General features: G+C 54.9%; 1 protein-coding gene and 1 long non-coding RNA gene across 5 annotated transcripts in view; both read left to right on the forward strand.

Moving 5' to 3' along the window:
• Positions 1-15,293, forward strand: part of AGAP1 (ArfGAP with GTPase domain, ankyrin repeat and PH domain 1) — a 556,723-nt gene that overhangs the window by 86,962 nt on the left and 454,468 nt on the right. The window lies entirely within an intron of this gene.
• On the forward strand, positions 11,838-13,514 carry LOC110257047. Its single transcript, XR_002339212.1, has 2 exons — positions 11,838-12,322; positions 12,571-13,514. It is a non-coding gene; the product is annotated as an uncharacterized LOC110257047 (long non-coding RNA).

Here is a 15,293-nt window from a genome sequence, read left to right on the forward strand (position 1 = left end):
TGACCACCCCCGGCTCACAGGTGTGACATGCCCAGGAGGGTCGTTGACACCACCGATCCCATCAGAGGCGAGACGGGGGAAGCTGGAGCTGCGGATGTGCCCTTTGAGAGCTGCGCACGGAGCCAGAATTGGGTTGAGGTGGTTCAGGGAGGAAACGGCTAGAAAGCCGGGCCCTGGTGAAGATACAGGGTGTGCTCCTCTCCCGGGGAGAGAGGCAGAGCGGGGAGAGGTGGGCGTAGCTCCTCCTCGAGAGGCTCTCAGAAATATTGGGATCCCAGGAGTACGTGTTTTTTTTTTTTTTTTTTTTTTTTTCTTTTCTTTTTTAGGGCTGTACCCACGGCATGTGGAAGTTCCAGGCTAGCTGAGTCGGAGCTACAGCTGTCGGCCTGCACCACAGCCACAGCAATGCAGGATCCTTAACCCATGGAGCGAGGCCAGGGATCGAACCCGCATCCTCATGGATACTGGTCGGATTCGTTTCCGCTGCGCCCAGTGGGTTCCTTAACCCGGAGTTGCCCACAGCTGTGGCTCAGATTCAGTCTCTGGTTGAGCAGCCTCCATCTGCCTTGGGTGTGGCCATAAAACTTAAAAAAAGAGGCAGCTTAAAATCAGTTTTAGAGTGACTTAGAATGAAGTGAATAAACTTCCACTGGGGCAGGGGGAGAATTTATTTTTAGTTTTTTAGATGACATTTTTCCTGCTTTCTTTACATGGTAAATGTTTCTGATGAACTTTGCTAATACAGATTTTTGCTCTCTTTAAGCAAATGATGTCTGCTAAGTGTGTAATATAAAGGTCTTTCCCCTGTGTATGTATATATGTGCTTATGTATATGTGCCAGGTATTTTAACTTGGAGATTTTCAAAAAAACCTGCATTCAAATAATGTAGGAGCGGTACAGCCATGTGAAGAAAAGGATGAACCAGTATCTGGGTTAATTCCTTGTCTGTCATAACTATATGTTATGGTAAATAACTTTCATTTTAATTGTGGATTCACATGCAATAAAGATATTTTTAAGCGATGTAAAGGAGATTAAAATATTTAAGTGGAAACCCGGTGTATTTTTAGTCTCATGTGGACTTTTAGTATTTGAGCTCATGCAAGACACAGGATAGGTGCTGACCTAGTCTTTAAGATACTGCCCCCTGCTGGTGATGAAATTTATTCTGATACTGTCCTTAGCAGTAAAATTGCATTTTCCCCCCTATTTAAATATTATTTTTTCTTATTAAACCTGATTAAAGAAAACTGGAGTCAGCCGTGATCTCCTTCCCCATCGCGCTCCTCCTCCGTAAATGCAGGAATGGCTTTCTGGTCTCTCTGCTGTTCGGACTTTTAAAATGATTATACGGTCCTGTCACCTTACTTTCTTTTTCTGTCCTTCCTTCAGCTGACCCGGGGAGCACTTCTCTGTGCTGGGCACCACCACCAGCGTTCCATGGGCAGTTTTTTTAATTTAAAGGATTGGGAAGAGGACGTGTAGTTTTCCAGATTATTTTTCTCATGGATGTCAATACAGCTATAAACAAACGGAAATAATTTTTAAACGAAACTCGATCTCAGCCCATTCAGAGGAGGTGGCTGGAATGAGGACTCCTAGATTTGCTTTGACAAAGAGGAAGAGGGTTGGGATGAGGGACAGGTGGTCTGTTTGTCTGAGACCCTCGGGATGTGGGGGAGGGGACAGGTGAGACAGGTGTGAGCTGTGTCTCTTTCAGGCCTGAAGAACTCGCTCAGATTTCCCCGGAAACGGGAGTCAGGGGAAACGGGAGTCCCCCCAGAGAGTCAGGGGGCAGCGCTTGACTGGGAAAGTGCCCTGGAGGAGGAATGGAAGTTCAGACCAGCAGCCGGGGGAACGTGGGTGGAAAACTGAGGATTTGCTGGCGAGCCGGCCAGCGTGGTTACGCCGCCCTGAAAGCTGCTCCCAGGCTCAGCATGAATGCTTGGAGCCCAGGCTTAGAAAAGCAGCCCGCTACTCGGCCTGCACACTGAAATACAGTCTCAGAACTGCAGGGTTAGCGGAGTCTGGAATCCCCCTTAATGATGGATTGTACACACTGATCCACTGTTGCCTTGATTTGCCTGCTCATGTGGCTTCAGTTTTGTGAAATAAGTGGTGCACCTTCAGTGATGCTCTGATGTGTACCCAGGTGCAGCAGGACTCTGTGGAGTGGTCGGTCTCCGTTATTGATGACTTGAAGCCTGACTTCTTTGGGGCTCATTTTCAGCAGCCGCCGGTAGGTGGAGGGCGTGAGACGCCTAAGCCGAGGGGACGGACCCTGCTGCCGCTTCCGGCTGCTGTCAGTCCAGTGCTAAACCCAGCGAGCTCAGGGGTAAATCCCTGCAGAAACAGCTGAGCTATTTATAGGTGGTGGTTTCTATGAAATTAATGCAGACTAGCTGTTGACAGCCATAGGAAGTGGCAAAGTCTATTTTAGAATGTCTCTCTTTGGAAATGAAGAAAAATGTTTACCTTTATTTGCCTCCCTAAGAGCCGTTGAAGAAAAAAATCAGCATAAGCTGGGGTGTTTTTCGACTGTGGAGGAGAACCCCAAGGGCAAAAGTGTCCTCTTCAGACAGAGGAGGCAAGGGCGTGGTGCTTGGCATGTCGTCTGCACCCGTGCCAGGTGTTTCTCGAGCCTGGGCGGTTCCGTCCTGGATGTGGCTGTGCAGAGGCACCGGCTGCCCGGGTACCTGCGTGCTCAGACGGCAGAGCGATGCTGCGATTCGCTGGAGACCTGGAAGCACCACCTTTGCTCTGATTCCAGCAGCTCGTCTGCTGGGCTGGGAGAGCTGGGGGCGCCGGGGAGACTCTGGAGTTCCTGGCCTTTGCGGGTGCTGCAGGTGGTGGGGCTGCCCTTGATGGGATTGTGTCAGCAGATCCGGAAGGTTAAATCAACCTTGAGAACCGCAGCCTTGTAGATTTCTCAGAAACCTTGGAGATCAGCTCTTCCTCCTCCAGAAAAGTAGCATTTCCTGAGGTCGGTGCTCGGGACAGAATTGTGTGTGTGTGTGTTTGGGGCGGGGGCACTCAGGTGTGGAAGCCCTAACCCCCACGGTGCTGGTGATTGGAGATGGGCCTTGGGTCAGGAGGGGGCCCCTCACGATGGACTTCGCTTCCGTAGAAGAGGAGATGGGGCGGGGGCGCACATCTTCACCACCCAGCAGGCACCCCTGCTTTGCTGCCTTTTTGGTCCCTCTTTCTTTCCTCCTTGTGGAGTGGCTCCTGCGTCTCATGGGGCCAGATCCCTGAACCCCAGGACACCCGGGAGCAACGCCTCAGCTCTGTCTCGTGCAGGACTTCCAAGGAGACAGTTCCGGGCTTCGGCGCATACCTGGCTCCTGCCGTGCTTTGCGGTTCTCGACAACGTGCCCAAAGCTAGTTTGCAACCGTATTCGCATCACCCATGGATCAGCCAACTCGGGACTCAAAATCATGGGTTCCTGTCATGACTCAGTGGGTTAAGAACCCGACATAGTGTTCATGAGGATGTGGGTTCCATCCCTGGCCTCACTCAGTGGGTCAGCGATCTGGCATTGCTGCCAGCTGCAGTGTCAGTCACATAGGCAGCCAGGATCCTGCATTGCTGTGGCTGTGGTGTAGCCTGGCAGCGGTAGCTCTGATTCAACCCCTAGCCCAGGAACTCCTATATGCAGCAGGTGAGACCTTAAGAAAAAAAAAAAAACAAAATTGGTAACTCAGTTTCAGTGACATGAGAAGGAGCCACTTAATCTGACAGATGGGGTGCTTTTTGGGGAGTCCAAACATATGTGATATTTTTATTTTTTACTGAATTACATATTGTTGACTTCAACAATATTCGCTTCAGGTGTACAGTACAGCAAATCAACATTTTTATAGATTATACTCCATTTAAAGTTATTGTAAAATAATGGCTATGTTTCCCTGTGCTGTACAGTGCGTCCTTGGAGCTTAATTTATTTATTTATTGCTTTTTAGGGCTGCACCCGAGGCATATGGAGGCTCCCAGGCTACGGGTCCAATTGGAGCTACAACTGCTGGCCTCCACCACAGCCACAGCCACACAGGATCCGAGCCATGTCTGTGACCTACACCCCAGCTCACGGCAATGCCGGATCCTTAACCCACTGAGCGAGGCCAGGGATTGAACCCTCATCCTCATGGATACTGGTCAGATTCGTTTCCGCTGTGCCAACGGGAACGCCCTTATTTTTAAAAAACTTTTAAATGGATTTATTTTTTCCATTATAGTTGGTTTTAGCTTATTTATTTCCTACCACGTCGTCTGCCTCTTAATCCGCTGTCCCTAACCTGCCTCTCTCCCCACTCTTAACCGCCGGTTGGTTTTGTGAGGCTGTGAACACAGGGGCTGCTTTTGCTGTAATTAACTGAGCGGCTCCTCTGGTGTGACAGTCGCAGTAAGCGGGGTGGCCCAGGTCCTGTGTGTTTGGGGTACAGACCACCTCAGGCTGTGGGACATCCCAGTTCCCCAGCTACTTCTGTTGGGCTCAGCGGCAGAGTCATGAGTTTGTAAAGATAATTCTTAAATGTTTTTATGCCGAAACGCTTAAGCCCCAGAGGTTAAGCCCCGAGGACCTCTGGGGAGCCCATGCAGGTGCTGCCCCTGTTGCTGAGTCTGTCTCCGTTTTCCGAGCCTCGCCCATGAAGATCAAGCAGGGCCTCCGTGTGAGACGGGAGTTTTTAGGAAACGTGGGCTTGGCAGCGGCCTTGCGTCGGAGCCGATGGTGCCTCCCGGAGCTGAAGCTCTGACTAATGCAGGCGGAAGCCCGAGCAGGTGGTGGGTCCCTGGGGGGCGGGGGGCGTCCACCACGGAAGACGTGACAGGGGCTGGAGAGTTCTGGAATTGTGTGGTGCTCAGGTCTGGTGGCCCAGGGGGCGTGGGAGAGACTCACTGGGGGCCCTCGTCCCACCCCCAGGGAGGCACAGGGCGTGGGTTATTCCTCTTTTACGGGCAGAGATGAGCTGGGGCCTTTTTCCCTCTCACTTGCTGTGTGCCCTGGGGAGGTACCTTTATTTAAGAAGTGTGCGGGGAGGTCCCGTCGTGGCGCAGTGGTTAACAAATCCGACTAGGAACCGTTAGGTTACAGGTTCGATCCCTGGCCTTGCTCAGTGGGTTAAGGATCCGGCGTGGCCGTGAGCTGTGGTGTAGGTCCCAGACTCGGCTTGGATCCCACGTTGCTGTGGCTCTGGTGTAGGCTGGTGGCCACAGCTCCGATTAGACCCCTAGCCTGGGAACCTCCATATGCCGAAGGACCGGCCCTAGAAAAGGCAAAAGGACAAAAAAAAAAAAAAAGAAGAAGCGCGTGGACAGCGGAGTCTTCATTCACTGACCTAAAGGTTGGGGGCTGCGCATGGGCTCAGCTGCTTACACTCTGGCTCTCGGGACTCGGGAGCAGAGGTGGCTTCCTCGGGTTGATGACTCTTTCCTGCCTGCGGTGGGACGCACGGATGAGCCCACTGTCGCAGCAGGTGAAAACGCATCTGCCCGGGGGCCTGTGGACGCGGTGCTACACCTGCTTGGAATTCTCCCTGTTTTGACTCACGGAGAACTTGAAGCAAAAATAGAAGCTTGTATCTGCTTCTGGAGGGCCCGCACCCCCGACGAGAGCTACGAGAGCCTCCTGCGTGCAGCTGTGTGTTTTCAGCTACCGGGGAGTGTGAGCTGGAGGGAGTTACCCTGCATGTGGCTGCGTGTGTGTTTTCTTTCTTCCTGCCCCGGTTTTGCCCAGAAGGAGTCAGATGACCGAGAAGGTGGGGCTGGGGGGCTGGGGAGGGGGTCTCTGCCTTTGGCGCTGGCGCCCCTTCCCGGGGGTGGGTGGAATGCAGGGCGAGCTGTGGAGGACCTCGGGGAGTTTGCTTTAACCACGCGGCCAAATGTCAAGACTGGCAATTGCCGGTGGCTTTTCCACATGTGCGAAGTGACTACAGAAACATGTGAGGCTTTATTCTATGGCTACAAAAGGTAATTGAGCATAAAACTTCCCCAGCAAGTCAGGTGTTGTACAGAGTGGTCACTCGGCTGTGGGAGACTACGCATGACCTCAAGGATCCTGCTGCTGCTCGCCCAGCTACAGAACCTTCCAGAAATAGCTTTAAGAGCTCCTTCATCAGCCCCAAGACAGAAACCTGCACAAACGCCCTAACAGTCTGATGAAGAAATGGGCAAAGGACATTTTCCCAAAGAAAACATGCAGAGGGTGAACAGGTGCGTGAAAAGATGCTCCCCATCCCTGGTCCTCAGGGAAAGCATGACAGTGAGATGCCGCCTCCACTTGTTCAAATGGCTTTTATCAAAATGGCAAGAGGCGGACATTGGAGAGGGCGAGGGGAAGAGCCAACTGTCCTGCACTGTTGGGAATGGAAATTGGTGCGGCCGCTATGGAAACCCGTATAGAGACTCCTCAGACAATTAAAAGTAGAACCACCATGTGATCAATAATCCCACTTCGGAGGCCTGTGTACCAAGGAAATGAAAGCAGTGTGTAGAAGAGGTGGCTGTTTGGAGTTCCTGTCGTGGCGCAGTGGAGATGAATCCAACTAGAAACCGTGAGGTTGCGAGTTTGATCCCTGGCCTCGCTCAGTGGGTTAAGGATCTGGCCTTGCCGTGAGCTGTGGTGTAGGTTGCAAACACGGCACAGATCAGGGTTGCTGTGGCTGTGGTATAGGCTGGTAACTGTAGCTCTGATTGAACCCTTAGTCTGGGAACTTCCATGTGCTGTGGGTGCGCCCTAAAAGACAAAAAGTGAAAAAAAGAGAGAGATGGCTGTTCCCCTATGTTCATTGCAGCATGGTTGACAGTAGCCATGACATGGAAGCAACGTACCTACCCATGGATGGATGAATGGATAAAGAAAATGTGGTATATGCACAATGGAATATTATTCAGCCATGAAAAAGGAAGCCCTGCCTTTCGCAGAAACATGGATGAACCTGGAGGGCATTGTGCTGAGATCAGAAACAAATACAGTATGAACTCACTTGTATGTAGAGTCACAAAAAACTGAACTTGTGGAAACAGAACGGGTTGGCGGTTGCTAGGGCCGATTGGGGCGATGTTGGTTAAAGGGTACAGACCTTGAGCTGTTAGATGAGTGAGTCCTGGGATCGAATGTGTAGTGTGGGGGCTTACCAGTCCTGTATCCTGTGCTCCAAAGGTGTTAAGACAGTAGATCCTAAATGTTCTCACCGGGCAAAAAGGGCAACTGTGTGATGGATGGAGGTGCTGACTCCCCTGCTGTGTCATGGTTTTACAGTATCTGTGTGTATCGGATCACTGTATTATAAATGTTAAACTCACATTATCTGTCAATGATATCTCGATAAAGCCAGGGGAGAAGAAACTGGAGGGCCGCCTGTGGGCATCACTCCCACAGGATCCTTTAGGGACCTCACTTGTTCTGCCCGGCCACCCCTTGGCTGGCAGGCTTGGCTTCTCCTCTGAGATGAGAAGGCACCGCTCCCTAGGATACTCCACAAAAGGAGCACCGGCCTGCGGCTGGCACCTGCTGGAGTCGAGGTCAGGAAGATGGGGCGGGATCTTGTGGGTGGGTGGGGACAATGCCGTACCCGGGACACAGAGGCGGCAGAGGCCACAGTGGGCCAAGAAAGCGAGGAAAATCCATCTGTGTAACTGACTCAGGCCGGTGCCGGTGTCGAGCGGAGGTTTGGAAACGGGTGATTCTTCCGGACGACTTTTAAGAAAACGAATAGGCATAAATTGCAGCCACAGTAAACCTCAGGCTGCCAACCTCAGAGCGCTAGAAATAGCCCCCAGGGAGCGCCCCCACCCCTTTGTAGTCAGTTGGGTGTTATTCAGCAAATAAAGGTTCAAGTCCTGTGCCTCACATCCAGAAAAGCCACGAGAATGGAAATACTCTGTAACTCATTTGGCAGCAAAGCCAGACCTGCCTGATGACTTAACACAAGGCGGTGGTGGCCTCTGCTTACCCCTCTGCCTGTGACGACTGGCGTTTCTCTGCGCCTGGCTCTGGGCTGCCCCAGTAAGGGCGGGGCACGAGGTTACTTCTCTGTGGTCTCAAGTCCCCCCCTTGCCCGTGTGGCCATCCCACCTGCCGGCTGGTGGGCACATCATCTCAACTGGTGGGCACATCATCTTCTCAGCTGTTCAGGCCCCAAACCTGGGTAATGCACAGCACTCCCCTTGGTCTCACCATCCCCCCACATCTGGTCAGGCCAGGACAACCCCGCCCTGGTTCCCTCCTCCTGAAGCCCCTCCCACCGTCGCACCCCTCCTGCGGGGCCGGTCCCCTTGCTTTCACCCTTCCTGCAGGGGGCTGTTCTCAAGAGCTTCCAGGTGAGGTATAAAACTCATCCGTCACGTCGCTGCAGAGCTTTGCATATGCGCAGTGGCCTCTGTGTGCCCAGGACAGACGCCGGAGGCCCCACCAAGTCCCGGGAGCCCATCTGTCTTGCGCCTGCTCTTGAGCACAGAATGGTTTTTATGGTTAAGTTCTTGGGGAAAAAAAAAATCAAAAGACAAATATTTTGCAACATGTGAAGTTCACATTTCAGCATCTGCATTAAGTCACAGCCACGCCAGTGACTTAGGGACCTGCTGTGGTTCGTGTGGCGTCATCAGGGTTGTCTTTGAGACCGAGGCCTTCCGGACACCCTTGAGGGTTTCCTGGCCTGAAAAACCTCAGCTGTTTGCTGTCTGGGGCCTGACGGGAGAGCGGTGCCAGCCCTGCTCCAGCCTCCACTCCAGCCAGGCCGCCTCTTCCTCCCTGTGCCTGCTCTGGGCTTGGGCTCGGCTGTGCCCTCTGCCTGGAGAGCCCTTCCTCCTGCCCCGGTCCCTTCCTTCAAGTCTGGCTCCCCCTCCCTCCCAGCTCGGCACCGTGCTGGATCCCCCTCACCCACCCCACCCTCCGCAGCCCCTCCGGTCCTGGTTTCCAGCACCGTCCCTTTGGACACACTCACTGCGCGTGTTTCTCTGCTGCCGCGCTGCCGCTGGACTCTGAGTCCCGAGGACCCAGGTCTTTGCCTCTTTGGACCCAGACACCAAGATCAGAAAGGCTTTTCAGCCTCTTGGGGAATCTGGTTATAGCCCATAACAGCCTGCCCTGAGATCGGGCGCCCCCATTTTTGATGAAAGCAGAATTGGTTTTCATGAGCTCAGTTTCCTCCTCTAGTGGGGCGGGCTGGTGAGACGGCATTCCTGATGGGGAGGGAGTTCTCAACAGTTTGGAGACCAAGTCCTGCTTCGATGAGACCCTCAGCAGGGCTTGTGGTCTGAATGTCCAGTATCACATCCAGAATGAGCCTTTTTCTGGAAGAGAGAATTGGGCATCGCAGTGAATCTTGCAAATGACCGAGAGAATCACAGGCCAGTCCTAGGCGAGTGATAGCAGAAGCACTTACTGATGCCATGGAGTTTCAAAACAGGAAGCAGTGGAGTTCCCTGGTGGGTCAGCAGGTTAAAGAATCTGGTGTGGTCACTGCTGTGGCTGTGGCATGGGTTTGATCCCTGGCCCTGGCACTTCTGCATGGCATTGGTGCACTGCCCCCCTCCCCCCCAAAAAAACCCCCGAAAACCAAGAAGCAGCACTTTTGTTTTTTTCTTTTTACAGCCGCACCTGCAGCATACGGAAGTTCCCAGGTTAGGGGTCGAATGGGAGCAGCAGCTGCAGGTACACACCACAGCCGCAGCAATACCGGATCCAGGCTACATCTGTGCCCCATGCCACGGCTTGAGGCTATGCCAGATCCTTAACCCACTGAGCAAGGCCAGGGGTCAAATCCACATCCTCAGGGACACTATGTCGGGTTCTTAACCCACTGAGCCACAGCGGGAACGCCCCAGCAGCGCTTCTTACAATGTGTGCAGATCTATTCCCGTGCATTGTCTTTTTTGTCTGGTGAGGCTGGGAGGTGGGAAGAATGGGTATTAAGTTCTTATTTCCATCCTCTGGGTGGGATACAGGGTCAGGTGGGTGAGCGGATTTCTTCTTTTCAGATTCTGAAGTAGCAGCGTTGGGACCAAAGTGAGTTCCTGTGTCTCCAAGCCCAGAGCATCTCTCCCTGGACCCCAGGCTGCCCCCAAACCATGCCGGGGAGGGTCCTGGGAGGGGCCACGAGGTCTTACAGAGGCCCAGGGTCCGCTTTAGCCAGTTGATAGGTGGGTTCTGGTTAACCCGTCGCGCCCTGCCTCCAGCCGTGCTTGGATTGCCTTTACCTTCTGACATGGAAAGTCCGGCTGACTCTGCGGAGAGTCGGCAGCTGTTCAGTGGAATCGTGTTGGTCCCCCTTTGGTGTCTCTGCGGGAATAAGGGGACCCACGGAGCCCAGAGCAGCAGGAGGGCGTCCTGGGTGTCGGGGACGCGCCAGGAGCTGCAGGCCTGGCGCTTCTCTGTGGGGAGAGGGACTGTGGCTCGGGGGCCACTCTCGGCCTTTGTTTCACCTGTCACCTGAGGGGCTGGCTCTGGGCCTGGCGGGCCCCCTGCGGGGGACGGGTTGGAGACTCTGTGGAACTCTCTGGAGCCCCAGCCTCAGGCATCCTCCTGGAGGTGGGGCAGCAGAGAGGGCACTGCTGCCCCGCTGGAGGCCTGGGTTCCCAGGCCCCGAGGCCCTGAGCTGGGAACATTCTTTGAGGTTTTGTGAGTATTTTAGACTTTTTAAGGATAGATAACATCTAGATGCTGTGTTCCACCAAAACAAATATTGTTCTTTTGAAAATATGTTAGACCAAAAAGGCACCCAGATCTGCTGAGGCTGCTTAGGAACGCATCGGTGGACGCCCGCTGTGCCCCAGCCGGGCTGCCCTGGCTGGCGGGCCCTGGGCCTCTCAGGATGCCCGGTTTCAGGGGCGGGGGTGGGGTGGGTTAGGCTCCGCCTCCCGGGCTCAGCGGGGCTCAGTGGGGCTCTTCGCGTTGCTCGCCTGTGTTTCTGTCCTCACAGCCGACTCCCCGTAACGTCCCCTTGCTGGGTCGCAGGGTCGCAGGGGAGGGGCGCTGGCGCGCAGGCCGCAGGCCGTGGAGTCGGAGCCAGCTGGCCGTGCTCCGTAAAATTCCACGGCGTGTGTTTTTTCCTTGTAATCTGGCTCTGGAAAGAGACCTGCTGGTCAGAGTTCCCAGCTGAGCGGTCTTGGCAAGGATGCTGCGGGTGTGGCCCTTAGAAGGTGGGGCCGTCCCAGGCCAGGGCCCTGGGGATGCGCGGGATGAGGGTGGCCAAGCCCTGGGCAACCCCCCACCCCCACCCCGCCCCCGGCAACCTGGTGACAGCAGGCTTGCCGGGCCTTGTGTGCCTCTGCCAGCGCGGCCCGCCTCGCCACCTGCATGCAGGGCTGGCCGTGGGGAGCCAGGGTGCTCGGGGAGGTTCCGGGCTCAGGTGGCTTCTCTAAGGCCACAGGCCCCGAAATAGTGGAGCCAGGGCGGGAGCTGGGTCTGCTGATTCCCGAGGCCCCGCTGCTACCCAGCCGCCGTGTAATAACTGGCCGTCTCTTTACTTACTTGTTTCTAGTGGGGTTGAGGGGAGCAGTTGTCCATGACCCGTAACTGCGGGAAGATCTCGAAGTCCATGTGTTGGAGGCCTGGGAGGAGCAGGGGCAAGAACGAAGGTGACGTCGGAATGGGGGGGGGGGCTCCGATCCGGCAAAACCCACCCTGGGTCGTTCAACCTGTGTCTTTCTCTTTATTTTCCCAGGAACCCCCGACCGCTTGCGTTTGGTGATAGTAGCCATAGCAGGCGTGTCTGCTGTGGCTCAGCGGGTTAAGAACCCATTTAGCGTCCATGAGGATGCAGGATCGATCCCTGGCCTTGCTCCGTGGGTTAAGGATCTGGTGTTGCCCCAAGCCGTGGCTGTAGGTCAGAGATGCGGCTTGGAGCCTGCATTGCTGGAGCTGTGGTGTAGACTGGCAGCTGTAGCTCTGATTCCAACCCGAACTTGGGAACTTCCATATACCGCAGGTGTGGCCCTAGAAGGAAAAAAAAGGAAGCAACAGTACTTGTGGAAGTGGTAATAATAACGGTAAGGTGACGGCGGGGTTTTAGGAGTAGAGCGCCGACCTCAGAGGCCACGGAGACGGGAAGCCGGGCCTCAGTTCTGCAGAGAGGCATTTTGCGCGGAGCTTTGTCATTTGGAAGGATGCTTATTACAGAGGGCTTTGTGGTATCCCTTCCTCCTTTTTCCTCAATTGTGGTGGTTTTCTGTCTGGCGTGGGCAGCGTTTGTGGCCAGGTCCTCTGAAGCAGCTCACCGAGCACTGATGTTCATTGTAGGACAAGCTGTGGGAACCTGGGAAGAGAAAGGAAAGTCACTTGGCCTCGAAGTGACCAGCGGCGCTTGGGAGAAAGCAGTGAGGTTGTGTCCCCAGTGGGGTGGGGTGGTGGAGGGGGAGCTGGGGAGGGAGACTTAGAGAAATAAAAGTGAATGGGGGGGTGGGGGCGCTGGCGGTGCAGTGGGAGGGAGTGGACACGTTTGCAGCTCCTGGCTTCTTGCCTCGGGGCGGGTGAGCGGAGACCTGGCCAGCTGCGCAAGGTCAAGTCACCGGGCTGGGGACGGGATGTGCCTGGCTGACCATCTTTGAAAAACGGGTCTCTCTTTTCCAGGGGGCCAGTGTGAGCCCAGTTTGTAGGAGTGCCAATGCCTGGACCACAAGGCTAGGCTTTCAATCCCTGTAGACCCTCTTGGCAGCGTGGACCTCAGCTCTTCTGGTTTGTCATGGTGCCAAGGTCAGCAAGATGCAGGGCTTCCACCTGAAGGCAGCTGGTCCCACCCCTGACACCCGACGGGGCTTTTGTCTCTTCTGACATGACGCCTTTCAGATGAAGGAAAACCATGGCCGTGCTCTGCTCCCTTTCATTCGCTGGCCGCCCTGCCCACCCAGAGGCGGGCATCCTTTAGCCTCGTTCCTGATGCTGCTGACGATGGGCTGGGATCATTCTGCCAGCTCGGACTGCTCTCCCACCCGCATCCGGGCACCTGCTGGCATTGTGCTGCACCCTGGGGTGACGAGCGATGCAAGGCCTGGGTCCCGAGGAGGTCACAGAGGCGGGTTTGTGGGCCCCGGAGGAGGAATGTGACCCTCGACGTTCATTGTAACACCGAGCATCTGCATCCATAGACGCCCCTCTTGTTCTCTGGCCTCATGGGTGGGAGCCAGAAATGGGAGCTCGCTGGGCCTGGGTATCTTATGAGGATGGAATGGATTGGAGCAAGGAAGAGGCGGGTGTGGACTAGGCCCCTGATGGGACTCCCTGGTCCTGTTCTCCCTTCAGCCTTGGACCAGGGCACTGTGGCACTGCATATGCCCTGCTGTGCTGTGTAGCTGTGCACACTGCCTTGCCTGCCTCTTTGCCCCATTTCCTGTCCTGGAAAGACGGGGTGATCCTTAGAAGCTGCGAAGAACAGTGACATAACCCAAGAGCTATTTGAGTTCTCGGGCGGAAGATGCTTTATAAGCTGTCTCTGTAACTGGCCTGGGCAGCAGAGCTGGGAAAGGAAGTCCAGCTTCTCACACCTTCTTGCTTTTTAGCAAAAAAAAAAAAAAAAAGAAGAAGAAGAAGGGAGAAGAAGGAAAGATGCTGAGAGGCAGCTTTGTCCCTTTTTGGGAAGAGGAGACTCTGAGCCCCTCGGTGGATCAACCCCCAGGGAGCTGTGAGTGGGGGGTGGCCTGTCTGCTTCCTCGGGTCTCAAGCCAGGCTGCTGCTCTGGGACCGTGAGATGTAAACCCAGTAGGAAGAGTATCTGAGATGACAAGATCAGCCTGTCGTAATCTCTGTTCAAAAACTCGCTCATTTAGAAATGATGTGGTACCTAATTTTGGATTAAGAAGCAGGTTGCTGGGCATTTTCAGAGGGTGGCAGACACTGAATTACATCCGTGTAGGTGACATTCTGGTGGCCTGGCCCTGGGACCTGACCCCCTTGGGGCCTGAATCTGCACCGCCATCCCGAGCTGCCTCCCGGCTCTGACCCTGGGCTCCCCCAAGCCTGGTCTCTGTTGCATCGCTGAAGTCAGAGGCTGGTGGCCCCGTGAGGCCTGCCTTCCTAAGAGCCGCAGGCACGGCAGTTCCTGACCCCTGCTTCCGTCTGCCCCTCTGTTCCTGAGCCATGGTTCCTCGGTCTACACCAGTGACATCTACGTTTTGGTTTGTCTTTGCTGCCTCTCGGCTGTAAGACCAAAACCATGTTCGTATTTCAAAGTGGTGGTCATTCTCGATACAGCCGCGAGTGTAGCCTTTATGCCTGAGTGTCTTTGGGGAGCTGATCTTGGGTGGAGTGGTCTGCTGGGAGCTGCACCCGTGGGCGATGACACTGGGTGGGGGCTCTGTTCTGCACCCAGGATTTCCTGCTGGGGTGCAGATAACTGGGGGACTCAGCCCTCAAACACGGCCTCAGGTGTCAAGCTTACCTGTCGTGTGTGTCTGAATAGGAATCCAGGGCTGGTTGGGTCTCCTCACGGATGAGCGGGAGATTGAGCCATTACAGGAGGGTGAAAATACAGCCTTGAGTTCCAGCTAAAATTTAGCTTTGGTCTTCATTCCTCCCCCCTCGCCCGTTTTCTTCCTTTTTAAGGCCACACCTGCAGCTTATGGAAGTTCCTGGGCTAGGGGTCAAGTTGGAACTATAGCTGTGGCCTATGCCAGAGCCACAGCCGCACAAGATCTGAGCCACATCTGCGACCTACGCCACAGCTCACGGCAATGCTGGACCCTCAACCCACTGGGCGAGGCCGGGGATCGAGCCTGAGTCCTCACGGTGCTGTGGCAGGTTCTTAGCCCACTGAGCTACAACAGAAGCGCAAAAGAGTATTCGTCCATTGTAAACGGGATCTGGAGTTCATACTTCCGTAGACGTGTCCACACAAACATGTTTACGTTCCTGGAAAAGAAACACGTCCCTTTTCCGTCCCAGTTTTGGACGGGATGCGTCCTTCAGGGGCTGAAACCACAGCTGGGGCACTGGTCAGAGCCCCAGGCCCAGTGCGCCTCCTCGTGGGAGCTCCGCCGTCCGTGAGGTTGATGATGTGAAATTACTCTGGTCTGCAGCCTGCGGTCTCACCGGGGCCCAGCCCGGCTCGCGGTCTTGTCTCAGTGTGATCCTACCTCGAGCGCATTCTCAGGACTTGTTTCCCGACTGCTGCTGCTGCTCCTTTTTTTTTTTTTTTTTGGTCTTTTTGCTATTTCTTGGGCCGCTCCCGCGGCATATGGAGGTTCCCAGGCTAGGGGTCGAATCGGAGCTGAGCTGCCAGCCTACGCCAGAGCCACAACAACATGGGATCTGAGCCGTGTCTGCAACCTACACCACAGCTCACGGCAACGCCGGATCGT

The sequence above is a fragment of the Sus scrofa genome, chromosome 15 (assembly GCF_000003025.6).
Source record: "Sus scrofa isolate TJ Tabasco breed Duroc chromosome 15, Sscrofa11.1, whole genome shotgun sequence".
Lineage (NCBI taxonomy): Eukaryota > Metazoa > Chordata > Mammalia > Artiodactyla > Suidae > Sus > Sus scrofa.